Here is a 13393-nt window from a genome sequence, read left to right as displayed (position 1 = left end):
TCAAATAAAATCAGTCATGTTTCTGGGTCTAATCCTAAGTTTGTAGAGAGCAGATTTCTGTCCATCCCAGTGGAGCTTCCCCAGTTTATCCTGGTTAAGGATTCAGCTTGCAAGTTATCTTTGGGGCTGAGGGTGGGGGAAGGGTGGGAAAACCCAAGAAATCAACTTCCAGACATAAATACAATATGGACAAGTCATAAACATTATTAAAGCAAGTCTGTCCCTGCAGGGCAGGTTTTTCTTCATAATGCTTTCCTGATTACGCTTCCGCAAAACTGGGGAAGTGAATAGTGGGCTGATTATCCATGGACCATGATCTACATCACCGTAAAACTGTTTCCATTGTATGTGAGAAGAGAACTTTGCATATTTACTGGAAGGGAATAGCCATGCTATTACTTTACTCTGTTTTCAGAATCACAGTGGGCCTGATCCAAAACACAGCTGTGACAATGGTATTCTTTGTTTGAGCTCTTATGTTCCACATTACCATTGCAAAACCTGCCCTGTTTATCATCTTAAATATACATGCCATAGATAGATTCCCCTAGTATTGACATGGTATGCGATCAAAGCCCAAACTAATTCATCGACTTAGTTGGGAAATAACCAGATCAATGGATAGGCAACTAGAAACTATTTCTATGAAAAGGTCCAATATAAGAGAGGAGAGGAGAGGAAGAGAAAAACAGTTTTTTTTCTGTGACATATTTACAGAATTGTCTCTAATTGTTTTAACAAAAAAAAAAAAAGTGGGAGAAATCCAAGTCCTTTTATGTAATGCTTTCTTGGAACCAGATTCCAGTTGTCTCGCTCATATTAAGTACCATTGACTTTATTAAGATTTCATATACAGTGTGGCACTGCTTGCTGTGAGAATCCGCATCTGATCCTTGGTTGATAGTCAGAAGGAATCAGACTTGGAATAAAGATTTATGTTGGCAAGCGTATTGCATAAAAGGCCATTTATACTTGATATAGTCAGAGTGGCAGAGACTTTTTAAACAAATGCACAAGGTGCATTAGTTTCATTATTCAGTTATGCCAGAATTTTTCCCAGTGTCTTAATTAGCATGCATTTACTAAGTATTAAACCAGTTTTTCTGTTAAACATAAAGATCAGTGCTAGGAGCTATACATTCTGAAAGATAATTGCACCGTGTAATTCTGGTGCTTCAATAATTTATACTGAAATATTGATGGATATGTTCCAACATTCTTTTTTTTTTCCACAAGCATATTTCATAATCTTTTAAATATCTCTTTCCCATAAACTTAAGTACAAAGTACAAATCCTCTTATGCAATAGGAGTTAAATGCATCTGGATACTGCTCATCAAACAAAAGCATTTCAGAGAGATTTCTGTTTTCAGAAATGAAAGAAGTTGTTAACGTCAAGTAGTGTAAATGTGAATTTGAGGAAAATGCAGTAGCATGAGGACATGACTAAGGAATCTCGAAAAGTTAAGGGCTGCACTTTAATCTTAGAAATCCAGAGTATCTTTTCTGATTTTCATTAGCATAACTAAGAATAAAAACTTCCATTTTCAAATAGAAATTTAATGCTAAGTGACATTTTGCATAATCTCCTTAAGAGAGTCACTCTTCAGTCTTACTGTCTGTGCTATGGTTCTATCATTGGCCAAAGAACTGTAAAAAGAAATAGAAATGCAGTGAAGGTATGTAGAATAATGAAGGCGTATCCCAGAGAAGGACACCTCATCTCAAAACAGTGGTTGGAAAAAATAGTTAGATTAAGTGGTTTCTGTTTGTCATGAAAAAAAACTTTGATAAAGCCAGTAATAGTCAGTAGTAAGTGGTGAAGATAAAGCATTTGTGAATTTGTACAAGCTATGTAGAAAGCTCTTAGGTTTAGTGGAGTAGGAAGCTGTGTTGGAAGACTCCAAACTCTTGAGAGCTTAGCCTCTGACTGTTTTAGTTGACGTAGAAAGGTTGGAGACTTACCTGTGACACTGCTGTTGGTTCCTAGGGTATGAACGAAATGTGAACTACAAAGAAAGACCTGTGAGATCTAGTAAACATTTGTTTAATTTGATAGTGCCCTGTTTAGTTATATATTTGCAGTGCTATTTCCGTTCCTGATGACCTGCGTGTGTTATTCTGTGCTCCATTAAGTATGTCATTCCATGACATTTTTCTGCTTCTCTGCAGAGTTGTCTTTCCTCTCTTTGTCTGAGAGCCTTCTCCCTTTCCTGCATTATATCTCCTCTTTTTACACCCTGCTCCATCTGCTAAAAAATTAAATAGGACTCATAAAAGCAGCAATTCTGAACCCTGCTAGTTCACCCCAGCTCTGTCCTGGAAAGTCTCCTCCACTGACAATGAGACATAGATCAGCCTTTCCTTCCCCTTCAATCCTTGGCTGCTTTGGTAAGACCGCTAAGATGGATGCTTTTTGTGATAATGGCGCTGACATTTACTCACCAGGAACTGGAGTGAGATCATCCTTTCATGTCTTATAGGTCTCCAGTAACAATCAAATGACAATGACTACCAGGCCATTAGAAGCCTGGCTTGCATTCCAGCTAGTGTCCTAAACTGAGTGTCCTTATCCCATTTTCCACTGTATGTGCTAGGTATTGCTACAGTTTGCCCTGTCAGCAAAGACGTTGCCCAACCAGCTAGTGACCACCCAGGGCTATTCTGTTTAGGCTGCTTGCCATCTTTTCTGGGCAAGTGTACAGATCACGTCTTGAACTGTGCCAGATGCACTGTTTGTGGTTCGTTTTCTGCTTATGAGCCTGGCTGAACAAAAAAGGCTATATATATATGTACCAGTAGTGTTCATGTTACATACAATCTGACACCCGGTAGATGGTCTTTGGGGATTAATGAGGCACCCACTGCTCTACAGCATGTTTTGGCAGCCAGGACGGCTGGCAAATCCCATGCCTGTCTTCTGTTTTCAAGTTGTTGAGTTTCTTTTTGGCGCATATATGCAATGAAGCACAAGATGCAAATACTGCCAAAGCTTCTTGTAGAATAGATGACATTTATATTGTTGTGCAGTTTGCTGATCTAAACATACCATTGCCTTGCCTTGATAGCCCAGGGCAAGTGCTAATCAGCTTGTTTCGTGGGCACCGTGCCATCTGAAAGGGTGAACACAAATAGAGACAGTATGTGCATCATCTAGGAGTGTTGCAAGAACATGATTCCCAGCTGAGAGCATCCAAATGTGTCTGTCTCCTGAGCTTGTATGTTGGCATGTAAAAGATAAGTGACAGTGTTAAGTATAATGTATTTGGAATAAATCAGGGTTATACTCCTTAGCTGCTTTAAGCTTGTTTTTGTTATATAGGTCACATCATCAACTGATGTACATTGGTATAGCTTTGTTGAAGGCAGTGGATTTCCACTGATGCTGATCTGCTGAGCATCTGGCCCTGTGTAGCTGGAATCCGTTCCCAGCAGCCTCTGCATATATGTAGAAAGAAGCAGCCTAAATAGGGACATCCGTCTCGCTTTTCCCTCTGGGGCATCTTCAGAGGCTGTTTAGTCTAAAAGTTAACACAGAAGACCAGGAGTTAGGGCTCCTACATTGTATTCATAGCTCTGTCACTAATGCTTGATGCCGGGCAGTGTTCTGCTCGAAGTATCTCTGCCTTGCTTTATCTGGTATATGTAAGAGTAATAATAGTACTTTTAGTACTAAGGGCTTTAAACAAGGTTTGCTGGAATTACAGGCATGGTGAAACAGACTGGGTGTAGCCTATCCATCTTTGTTCTATTTTCAGGCACACTGAAAGTACCCTCAGTACCATCTATTGCCTTCACTGAATGGTCTCAGGTGCTGTCCCCTTCTGTTATCATGCTTTTCTCTGCACTTATTTCCTTGTTCATGTCTTCCTCGGATGGATTTTTTGAGACGTGTTTTCAAGAAGATACAGTCTGTGGGCACCACATGTAAACAATTACACTTACAACCCCCTGACGTTGCACTGAAAGCAGATAATACTTGCATGAAATAACTGGGGTCTTTGGATATACAAGCAGAACTCTAATAGCTGTCTTAATTTCATCTTAATAATCTGGCCTTTATCCCAGCTTTTTTGAAAGATAATCATCATGCAAAGGTTTTCATTCACTATAGAATGCACTTTACATTTCACTATGTAATGTAACCTTCCATACACTCAAGGAAAACAATTTACACAGCTAATTGCTGAACTCTGCAGCTATAATACTTTAAATGGATTGAGTTAGATAAGAGTTTACATTCAAAAAAAGAAGAAATGTTGTACAGGCAAATTATTGTTTAGGGAATATTGATTTGCATGAATTAATGGTTTCACTTCAGTTGATAGCTAAAAACAGATACTTAAGCTAAGCCATATATTAAGGGTAACATGTGCTTCATTAGCTATGATCCTGGGGTGGGAGCTGAAGTCCACTGATGATGCCCCCCCCCCTTGCTTTTTAACTCAGTTAGCTTTGGGTCAAACTATGCCAACAATTTGTTTTTTCCACATTGAAAATAAGCCCAATATGGACTAAGGGATGGGAGGATGGTTTGGAATTCTCACTGTTACTTACTCATTCTCCTTTGACAGTTCTCTCCACCCTTCTGCCTCAGCCCACTTATCTGTAAAATTAGGGGCGGTGTTAATGAGCCACTTACCTGACATAGTTATTGTAGAAATTTAGCGATGAGTATTTGTACAGTTTTGTGCCGTATTTGTACAAAGGTGCTATAAGTTTATAGTGTATACTTGTACTGCAGGAGTTGCCATCATTGGCAGTTTGTCACACATTGGCAATTTGTCATTGGCAATCCCCCCCCCCCCAAAAAAAAAAACAAAAAACAAAAACAGATTTAGACTGCAATGAATATTTTGATGGGGTAGTTAAATAACTTCTGCAGAATTCTGGTGGTTTCTTTGTTGCTGTTTTATTACTTACATTATAATTCCAAATATATATGCTAGCTCTATAATGGTGTCAGTTGTTGCAGCTCTACTGCTCGTACACGATTTTGACACTTTTGCCCTAGTTGGAGTTACAGCATAAAGTATCTATATAGGAATTTCAGCACTGATTAGAAGGAGCTAGACATAATGTTTGAGTTTAAGTTATATTAATTTTTTTTCATGTGGTGGAATGTCCATGACAGAGAGGGGAAGAAGTAAAATGGAGCATTGTGCTTTAAAGCAGTCCGGTGGAATAAAGTGTGAGTATATTTGTTTTCCATAATTTTATTCAATTATCTTTTAACTTCTAAAATATATCTCTAAAATATAAGAGACAGAGGAAGATACTCACGTGGGTCTGATATTAGTCAGTGAAAGTAGAAGTATAAATGTGGCGCTATCCTTAGTTAGCGGAGCCTGAGGAGGATGAATCAGAGTGCCGAAGGTAGGAGTCTGGCTCCCTTGAGAGTCAGCAGAGGATACAGATGATGGCTCACAGCTCCTGCATTAGGAACCTCTGTTTTCTCTACATTGGCTACAAAGGGAACCAAGGCTCCCAGCTTACGCACTGAAGGTAAATGCCTAACGTAGGACACATACCTTCAGCTACCTAACTTCTGATGCAACTTCAGATGCTTCAGGAGACAAACACTGGAGAAGAAGGCCCAGCCTGCTGTGACCTCAGGCTGTTAATTCAGCAAGATACTTGAGCTCATGATTAACTTTACACTAATGAGCGTGGCTGCTGCGGTTAGCTGGACTTGCATGCTCTTAGCAATGTACTTAAAATTCCTGAATTTTCCAGGCCTGGACTCAGTGATCTATATAAGCACATGGCAAACTTTCAGCTTGTGAACAGTCCAGTTGACTTGAATGGAAATACACATGGATTTAAAATTAACAACATGCCCAGATCTTTCACTGCAGTGGAGGCCTTGAATGAGAATGTACTGACAACTGACAAATTGCCAAGGACCTGCAACCTTCATTGATACCAAAAGCTTTGTAAGAAAAGTTAACATGAGCTATCTTCACCATCAGAAACCAATTACGAAGAACAGATTTTTTTTTTCCCCTGCTCTTGCTCAACAGATTATTTGGTGTAGAGAAATTACCAAAACAAAGCAAAACTTAAGCCGTATGTAAATATATAACATATTTGTTATTCCAGATCAACTGACTCATCATTCAGCAGTAGGACAAGGTGAATGTGGTCTGTCAAGTCTTGATATTGCCACTTTGATAGTTTTCCCCTTCGGTCTCCTGGAAATTCTTCACCAGAACAGGAATCAATCCCCGAATGATGTTTGCATACTGTAAAAGAGGTCTCTAGTACGAGAAAAATCTAAAAATCCAGGTATAGAAAGTCCAGTTACCCTGGAAAATAAGCAGTTGGCATGTTTTTTCGTTATACAGGAACGTCTGGGAAAGCAAAACCTAAGAGTCACATTTTGACAGCATTCTCAGTTTTGGCTTTCCAGCGGTTGATGGCTCAGTAAAACATGGAGTTTACATCAAATTACACTGCTGAACTTGGTTTCCGTTCTCTTTCAGGATCTACCACTGCTGGTGAAGTCCCTTCTCTTCTGAGCTACAGACAACAGAAGCTGTTGTCCTCATTCATGGTTGCTCTTTCCCACTGGCATACAGCCTAAGAGAGAATTGTTTTTAGGTGGGTTGTTCAGCTTTCAGTCAACTGAAGTGTTTGGCTTTTAGTTTCTTTCTATTAAAGAAGTCCTTTCCAATTGTGAATTGAATTGATAATTGAGAGCTCAGAAGCTCTCTCGCCTGTTGCTAGGTTCACAAGTCCATTGCTTCCATATAGTTGTCTTTTTTTGTTTGTTTCTCTCTCTTTTTATTCCTTCAGTATTTTATTCTTGGATTTACCTCCTGCCACATATTATGATTTGTTGCAGCTAAAAATTCATCTCACCTGTGAATTTCACACTGCAACTTCAGAGGCACTACTGTGTCTCTAGGTGAACACAGAGTGCAGGCACTTGTGGGAGCCATTTAAAGAGAATGAGGAGCAGCAAGGTGGACTTAGTGTTGAATAATCACATAATGTGGAGGTAAGTCAAAGAACTAGACAGAGAAGAATAAAAAGAAATTTTCTTCTGAAATGCAGGAAGTCAGGTAGAATGAAAGGCAAACCTGAAAATAGTGAGCGTGTTTTTAATCAATGAAGGCAGAGGAGTCCCTCCTGGGATTTGTTTGGCCATCATCAGTGCTTGGTGCTGCAGATGACAGCTCCATAGCAACAAATTTTTAACTTGAAATTCCTGGGTGCAAGGGTATTAACTAGAAAATGGACTTGTCTTTCACTGAAGTCATTAAAAACTGGCTTTATTTTACTTTACACCCACCATCCTGCTCAGAAAATGGACTCATTTTTGAAGTTCTTAATTAAGGGTGAAAATTAGTGTTAGGCAGATGCTGTCATTTTCTTCATAGCCCTCCGGTAAAAGCCAACATGTAACATGCTGCTTTGGGCTCTGAGGTTGTAGGATGGGTTGTCAGTGATGAGCATCTGCAAACCCTGCAGCACATGCCCAGGGACTTGTAGTCAGATGAGTCATGTGTTGCACGGGCCAAGTTTAATCCCAAAGAGAATGTTACAACACAGGAAGAAACCCCTGAAAATAACAGGAATTGGTACAGTATTTGGACAGTAAACACAGGTTAGAACAGTCTGGGTATTTGCTTTAATCCTCTCTGATTCTATTTTGAATTGAAATGTTCTTACTCACTAAACCACTTTCCATTTTTGCCCTGTTTTACCGTGACATAAGGAGGAGGGATATTTTGGAAACTGGAAAACTGCCATTTGCACCAGAATGGCATGTCACTAATTTTTGCAGTTTTTTGAACCGAGAGCTCTGAAAAGCTTGAAAGGTCTCTCTGAAAGCTATGTCAGCCTCTTCTTCTAGGATTCCCCACAGAGATCCCCACCCTCCTACCAGGCAGGACAAGCTTCAGGTTCCCGGAGTTTAGCTTCTTTCTCTGCAGGCTGAGCTGTCTCTCCTGCCTCAAATTCAGGCACTTGGAAGTGGTGCACACTCAGTATTTGAGAGGATGAGGGTGTTTCAGATTTATGGGCTCTTCTTCCCTTAACCTCAGCAACCCAAGTGGTTTGACTCACCTTCAGTGGGCCCAAGTGTCGATGAAAGAACAGGAATGCATCCCTAATGTAGACAGGACCAAGAGTTCCTCTGCAATGTGTATTGATGTAGTTTAGCATCATTTCAAGCAAAGGTCAAGTGAACAAGTCCAAGTTGCCGCAAGGCTGGCCTCCGTGAAGGGTTTGTGTTTGTGGCTGTGAAGTGGCTAGGGACCATCTCTGTAGCATGGCGGGGAGGTGGAGCTGGAAGAGAAGTGCTTGTAACAGTCCCTGCCAGGAAATGCCTGATGAGGGATGTTTCAATGGCTGATGTTGCACAGTAGCTCATGGTGAAGCAATCTGAATGGTATGTAAGAGCTGGAGATGAGGCTCGATATATTTATTTTCCACAGTACAATGAAATATTACAGGGATCCTGCTATGCATCCCTGCTTACTTATGGTCAGCCATATGTTTGGGTGTGGTTTAGTGGGCACGATATGTAGCCAGGTTGAGGGAGATTCTCAAAATGTGTGTACAGTGACATAGTGAAGAGTCTTTTATAGAGGGGTAAACACATCTCACTTCTACTACTTCTTTTTTTTTTTTCTTTTCCCTTGAGCAGAAATTTTGGAAAGCTATTTGATGTCAACTAGTGAGTTTTAACAGAGGCCTGGAAGAAGAAGAAAAAAAACCCCTCCTGTGTCCGCTTGTTTCTTAGGTACACCGCATTACCCACAGCTAGTCTCACCACTCCCAGTGAAAGTTTGTGTAAGTCCTAAAATAATTTCATTCCACTGGCCCACAAATATTCCCATTTGGTAAGCCTTATATAGAGTAATTATTGTTTAACATGGCACTGCAGCTGGGTCAGGGCTTATTTTGGGTTGTGAGTTATAAAAAGCTGTTTATATTAAAAAAACAAAACTGTGTTGTCAATCTGTCATTCTAAACACATGAGTCTAGCAACTTGTTAGTTTACTTGCTCTTCTTTGTTTGTTTTGCTTTAAAACTCAGCATTCATGAGAGGACTGGTGTTGGTACCAACCATTGATCCAGTCATCACATCCTGGCTTATTTAGATGTGTCTGCACTTCAGTTATAAAAATGTAATTGTTAGGTAGCCAGGTGTTGTGGTGGTTCTGAGTTAATATTGTGGGGTGGCACGTGCTCAGAAAAAGGGTTTGAGCTTGAACCAATGGAGGTGTAGGAAGCTCAGCTTTGTGGGCAGATGATAGGTGTGATGGCTGAAGAAGAAGTAGCTTGAGGGAAGTGTCTTGGCTTTGTGTTGTCATCCAAATAGGTCTTTGCACTTCATGTGCCTGAAGTACTGTACACAAAGTAGGCAGTTCATTCTCACAGCTGCTCTGTGGTGTAATTAGCTCCATTTTACAGATGGGGAAACCAAGGCAGCGAGAAGTACTGAGTTGCTCCTGACAACCTGGTGAGTCACATCTTGGGTTAGAACTGAAGATTTTTTGGCTCTTATCCTTATGTGCATTTTTTTTCATACCATGCTGAGTCTGACATCAAAGTTCCTTCTAATTTTATGATATATATCATACAATGTATGATTGTATGACATATATATGCATGTATGTGCATGTATTTTGTGTGTGAATGTGTGATATATGATATATGATAGATATATGTGTATGTACAGTTAGAAAGGAAAATATAACTATGTATATATGTGTGTCTCTTTTTATCTGTTACTAAAATACAGGTGTCTTTGGGAAACAAGTTGTTTAACTGTTTATTGTACAATACTCCAGGAAGCTGATGATAATGTGTTCAGTTATATAATTTCCCATGCTTGGTTGGTCATTTCACCACCAAAATTGGCAGCCTGCTCTCTTTTGCGGAAGATCCCAATATTTTCGGTAAAGACAGGAAAAAAATCTTGTCTACTGGGACAGAGCAAGAGGTTGTGGGTCAGTGCTCAGGATTTGGTTCTCTCTTTCTACTTACTTTGTAGTTCCGGGACCGTTATCACTCTTCCGTGCCTCTGTTTAATAGTAAAATGGAACTAATAACATTCAGTTACCTTGCGTAGAAGCCTTTAAAGATAAAACTGAAGTTTGACAACGTTTTAGTGGTGTTTGGCATCAGAGAAGTACACCAGTCCTAAGAAGTATTGCTGCAGCTTGGCTTTATGAGTGATATAAAGTCCTTGAGAAATTGTATTAATGAAATGAAGCTGGGAAACAAACTAGAAGCAGATAAAGACAGAGCTCAAATCCCTTCACGGAGAGTTATACAATGTGCTAAGAAAAGGTGGTTGTAGTCTTGGATTTTGTTTCTCATGAAAATTCTGAAATGCATAGGGAAAATAGTTCCCTCTCTGTAACAAAAGCAACAAGAAGACTGACATTTCAATAATTCTTCAGGCGAAAGCAATCTGAAAAGAAATACATTGGGAATTATGAAAACATTTCAAATTGAAAATTCAAAAACAAAACTTAATCTGGAAGCACAGGCTCTTGGCTCAGAAATGATACTCTTGGGTTTCTTGGCTCTGTGTTTTATATTGGCTATGCCAGACTGGTGCTGAATGGCAGCCTGAGGTCCAAGTCTTGAGCCTGGGGGTGGAGGTATAATGATAACAGAATTGCAGGGTGGGGGATACAGCCATGAACGTAAGCTTTCCCCCCACTTGACTTCCAGCTTTGTTTCTTTGGTCAGCACTGCTGTGTGCAGCCCATAGGGCCATCTAGTGGGTCAGTATGGCCCCAGGATAAGCAGGTAACAGAAACTGCCTGAGCACGCTGATTCCTGGGAAAGGCACGGAGATTTTATTTCCTTCCTTGTGTTTCCTGTCATATCATCCAGCATATTATTCCTTGTATTCTTATATTTCTCATTCCTTTTCCCCTAGATTGTTCCTGCTGAGAGTTGGAGGTGAAGAAGTGCACACCTGTCCTTTTTCCATTTCTTGCTGAGGACAGGTACAACATTCAGGACTAGTAGCCGAAACATATTTCCAGGTAAGGAAGCAAACATTCCTACCTGGGTGGTGAAGTGAGAAGTCAAAAGTTAACTGTCCATCGTGATAGTCATAGCAGCATAGGCTGTAACATACCATGTCCACCTTTGTTTCTGTTACACACTCGTGGTAAGAATCTAATTATTTTTCCATCTAGAGCAAATCTAATAGGTCTGGATAAGTGTTGTGGGGTAGGCACTAGCAGCAAGTAGAAAACAAGTTTGATTCCAGGCTGTCAAAGACAGAATCTCTTCCACTGCAGTTTTTTTCTTGAATTAGTCTAAAAAGCTTTCATTTTATTTAAAAGGCTTTTATTGATCTACAAAGCATCGTGCATAGGCTCTACAACATGAGTGGCTGGAGTAGGCATAGCTCTTGGTAAGAGTTCTTATTTGAGCTGATTTTTATCAACTTGGTTGTTGATAAATTGCATGCTTTTCCTCTCCATAAAGGTAACTGGAAAGGAGGCACATGCTTTAGATCTATCTATCTATCTTCTAAAATTAAAAAAAAGTGTAGGCTTGCTCTCAGTCCATTAATTTTCCTTCATGGAGCTCTGTACCAGTTTGAGAACACAACTGGGAGAAATCAAAACACAAACATCTAGACTGTTACATAAGATCAAAAGGAGAACATGCTTTTTTTAAAGCAGGGTATAATGTATTTGTCTGAAGTCACGAGTGTTTTTGAGAGTTCAGAATGTTCTTCCTCGCTGGGATGAAACTTAATTATTCAAACTGGAGAGAGAGCCCAAAATACTTTGAGCCAATTATGCGATTGCAGACCAAACTCAAGGCCCTTATCCAGTGAAGCCAAGCAGGGATTTGAACCAGAGCTTTATGCACCTCTCTTCCTCTCTTTGTCCTTCTAACTTGAAGTTAGCTCTTACATTGAAGAAACTCTCCCCCTGCGTGTCATTAAAAACTGATGTATTCAGGTCAGACACTTTTTTTTTTTTTTAACTGACCCAGTGTTTTATGTCCGTCCTCTCCCCCCAAAAATAAACAAATAGATTGGCTCTGGTAATTTCCGTAGGAAATTTTCCTGTCTCTTGCCTCCTAATTGCATTATTTTACAGCAGTCTAAATTAAAACCCTTCCTAACCAAACCCTTCCTAACCAAACCAAACGTAAAGGATGGAGAGCAAGTAGACTATCTAGGGTAGGAAGATATGGTATTTAGGGGTCAGAAAAGAACTCGGTGGCCATGTACATCCAGCTGCAGGTTTTATTGCTAGGTTCATTGATCTCTTTTAGCCTCTATACATGTCTGCTAGGAACAGGCTAGAAACTGGACTGAGCTGCTAGTCGCTTGCAGTCCTGAATAGAAGAGGAAATGTCAGGTTTTTTTCCATCATCTGGATCCTGACTCACCTGTGTAGTAAAAGAAAATAGCCGAAGGGCTGCTATTTCACCAGTGTCCCAGCATGCTTAGGGATATTCATCAGCTTCTTTACTTGGGGAAATTAAAGCAAAACTTTAAGGCCTGAGGCCAGTTCACTAGTTATATACATTTGAACTGGTAGTGCTCTTGATCCCTGAGGTCCCCATCTCTCATAACTAAGTTTTATTTCAAAGTTGGTTTTAAAGCCATGTGCAATGTCTGATTGTTTTGCATTGGTGTTTCATATGGCTTTTATAGATAAAACTCACGTGCGGTCTGTTCAAGCCAGTTCTGCTTATAGTTGGAAACTTGTTCCAGCTCATCTCCATCTCCTCTGCATTTTGTTCCTGGTCTTGACCTAGTCTGCAGTGGGAACAGGCAGCCATCCCATCATTGCTGTGTTTCTCTGCCCAATAACAGTCTTTTGGTGGGGCAGGGAGAACCAACCTGATAGAAATGCTGCAAATCAAAGGGACCCCTGTTCAAATCTTTGAAGGACAGCGGTGATGAAGCAGCACGGTTATTGGTAGCTGACTAGTCAGCAGCCATCCCAGTTGAAGCTGCAGAAGTTCTCTCTGGCTTTGCAGAGAGTTTCCAAGCTGTTTTCCAAGTTCTAGAAGGCCTCCAGAAGCCTTCATATTGAGCAACTTGCTAAAAGCTTTCTGGATAGGGCATCTCTTATGCCACTGAAGGAAAGAAAATTCTCCCGTGCCATATAACTTTTCCTTATTTTCAGAGCCTGCTACCCTGAGGAGTACCTAAGTTGAGGACATTAGTAACAGTGGGCTATCGGAAAGGAAGTTTGCTCTGTGCCACTGGATTGGTGCTCAGGCAGGATGCTGGTGGTCCTTGGTTTCTGTTGGCTTGTCTATAAAGTAGGGRTCTGAGCACCTTATTGAATAGAGCCTGCCTTGAAGTTCAGGACTAGAGTGTGCAGTGGCTGCCTTTCACTGACAGCTTACTGCAGTGCTGCTTTTCTATCAGTCTGCCATC

At 40.4% G+C, this 13393-nt stretch overlaps 1 long non-coding RNA gene across 8 annotated transcripts in view; it reads left to right on the top strand.

Moving 5' to 3' along the window:
* The window catches only part of LOC112968959, a 165744-nt gene that overhangs the window by 62834 nt on the left and 89517 nt on the right, over nucleotides 1-13393 (top strand). For 7 of the 8 annotated variants that reach the window (XR_003254507.1, XR_003254503.1, XR_003254506.1 and 4 more), the window contains 6 exons: nucleotides 5135-5191; nucleotides 6486-6603; nucleotides 6848-7003; nucleotides 8657-8802; nucleotides 9427-9475; nucleotides 10910-11018. This is a non-coding gene — a long non-coding RNA (uncharacterized LOC112968959). The remainder of the gene's footprint in view (nucleotides 1-5134; nucleotides 5192-6485; nucleotides 6604-6847; nucleotides 7004-8656; nucleotides 8803-9426; nucleotides 9476-10909; nucleotides 11019-13393) is intronic. The other variant, XR_003254508.1, reaches the window with a different exon arrangement.

The sequence above is a fragment of the Apteryx rowi genome, unplaced genomic scaffold (assembly GCF_003343035.1).
Source record: "Apteryx rowi isolate R43461 unplaced genomic scaffold, aptRow1 scaffold_33, whole genome shotgun sequence".
Taxonomy (NCBI): Eukaryota; Metazoa; Chordata; class Aves; order Apterygiformes; family Apterygidae; genus Apteryx; species Apteryx rowi.
Note: the sequence above shows the minus strand (reverse complement) of the source record. Positions and strands in the feature narration are given on the sequence as shown.